General features: G+C 30.8%; 1 long non-coding RNA gene across 1 annotated transcript in view; it reads right to left on the reverse strand.

The window, feature by feature from the left end:
- Positions 1-617: 617 nt before the first annotated feature.
- Positions 618-2634, reverse strand: part of LOC310883602 — a 15687-nt gene continuing 13670 nt past the window's right edge. Inside the window, exon 4 of the long non-coding RNA XR_014573604.1 lies at positions 618-1771. This is a non-coding gene — a long non-coding RNA (uncharacterized lncRNA). The remainder of the gene's footprint in view (positions 1772-2634) is intronic.

Raw genomic sequence — 2634 nt, forward strand, 5'->3', positions numbered from 1 at the left:
AAAACAAAAACAACAAAAGCAACAACAACAACAAAAGCAACAACAACAACAAAAAACACACACTCAGCAAAGTAGTAGTAAAAATAAGAACAGAATAAGAAGTCATTCAAAATTCCAACAGTTAAATTTCTCTAAGATCTTGTTTATGCACTATATATTTTAAGATTAATAGCACTTAGTAGAGTTATAATTCACAATTAAAGCAACTTCTTCAGTGACATATATAATCTCACGGGAGACATCAGTGAAGAACTGGTCACAGTCAAAATAATAATTGTAACTTAACTGCTTTACTTAAGGCATTTCTGTCTGAATGACCAAAATTCCAATCATTTTTAGTTTGAATACTAGCTGTAGACTGATTTAAAAGAGTCTTTTTCTGGCTCCTGGAAATACAGATAATTCTTGTGTTTTGTTCCAGCATCTTGTTAAAGTGAATACATGAGGAGATGCTCAAATAACATCTCTTTATTAATGGTATGAAACTTCTTTATTAATGATATGACAGGAAAAAGAAAAAAAAAAGGAAAAAAAAAAACAACACTTTTTTTTTCATTAGTCATTATTATTATTATTATACAATTTACAATATTACATCATATTGTTTTTATATGCCATCTGTGTTTTCATACCTAAAACAGTTTAATACATTTAGTCTCTCTCTAATACAGAATATTATATAGAAAGTTTATTTATTTGGGGAATTATAATACTATAATCTGTTTTATTTCAAATTACTGGTTCATAAATTGTCTTTTTTTTTTTTTTCTTGCTTGTGTCTATTCCATTACTTTAGAATAACAATAAATAACAATAAATAAACCTTACAAAGTTCAGCACTGTGTCAGACATTTAGGAAAATATTGGTCTTGCCCCAAGAAGCTAACATTCTAACTTAGAGTTTCCCTGTGATATTGTGATATTTGCTCACAAAGAAAGGATGAAAAGGACAAGTTTACTTTCCTCTTTGATTATTCTCATGTCTTTCTGAAAGATTATGCCTAAACCACAAATAAGAGTGCAAAGAATACCACTAGAACATCAGCAACTAACAGTCTTATCAATATGTTCAGTTTTAAAGTACTCAGATATATTCTACTTCTATGTAACCTCCCTTTGCCATAATGTTTAAGGATAAGTTTCATAGTTGTGAGAAAGCATCATTCTTCCCATAGCTGAAGATATTCAATATGTGCCGTTTCTTGTTGCAGAGTTCATTCTTGCTCCTATTATTTGAAACACTCATGGTTCACTTTCAGAACTCTATTCTTTCTCATCTGTTAATTTTGGCAACAGGCCCACTTACACGATTGTTCTTTGGTGAGAAAGGGGAGAAAATATCATGAGGATTAGCTAACAGGCAATTGAAGCTGATCCTCCAGATTCTCAGATGAGGGCTGTTTGGAAAAGAAATCTAATTTCCAGATTATATGCTTTAGAAGCAATATAGTAAGATAGAATAATTGATCATTTAAGTATACATTCAACAATTTTTTGAATGTTGAAATTATGGAAACATTATTCTGTGACTCTTTCTTCCCCCTCTCTTGATCAGTCACACAAACACCTTGTTCAGTCACAGACCAACAGTTCATCACTCAAACAGCAGGAGATAACTGACAGAAGAGGATGATTCATATAAACTATCACTTGTCTTCTGGCTGTGTGGTCTGGTGAAGAAAAACACAAACATTTTGTTTGTTTTCTTCAGATAATCTCTTCTCTTGGTCGTGGCCATCTTTTTCTAAAGGCTGAACTGACAGGGCAAGATCTAGAGAAGAGGACACAAACAAGCCTACATTGTTATCTCTTGCCTAACGAGATTTTAAAACAGCAAAGATGAAAGAGATACCTCAAGGTCAAAAATGAGTCTATTTGCACAAAAAATGTATTGGTGATTTCAGTTAAACTGATTTGCTGGTTGTCTATACATCTTTAAGAAGCTGGAGTACATCTTTCATCATAAAATATTTCTTTATCGATCATTCCATTCTTCCACAATAAATAAGATATTGTAAGCAGAAAAAAATGGAACATTTGCTAATCAGGCATCACAAGAAGCAACAGCCACTTGTGAGTCAGTCTTCCTGATCAAATTCAGTCTTTCTGATCAAATATCAGGTTAACTTATGTTTTGCCTTAATGTGCTCAGCAAAATCAGAAATTGATTTGAATGCTATTTTCTATGACTTTATTGAAGACTTGGAGCTTCAAAAGATCAAGGTATTTTTCTCTCATCTTTGAACAGATATATGACACTTGAATAATTTTTTGGCCTGCTAGTGCAACTCTGTCATGAACAATTTAAAGTTTAATATTGTCTTTGCACTGATGTACCCATCATCTCTGTAATGGCATTCTGCTATTTTTCTTTAATTTTAAATATAGAAATTAAGATTGGTTTTAGTTCTGTTTTAAAGTTATTTTCCTATTATTTTTGTTTATTTAGATATCCAGCGTGATAACATTGATCACATTTTTTTAATTTATGTTACATAAGATATATAGATATTTTTGCTTTTAGAAATTACTGAATAAAGCAAGATTAGTTAAATGACATCACAAAAGACACACTGAAATATGTAAAAATAATTTTAGTGAGAGTAATTATACACCTAATTTAAATTATAAACT

Source organism: Anser anser (genome assembly GCF_964211835.1).
Source record: "Anser anser genome assembly, chromosome: 1".
Lineage (NCBI taxonomy): Eukaryota > Metazoa > Chordata > Aves > Anseriformes > Anatidae > Anser > Anser anser.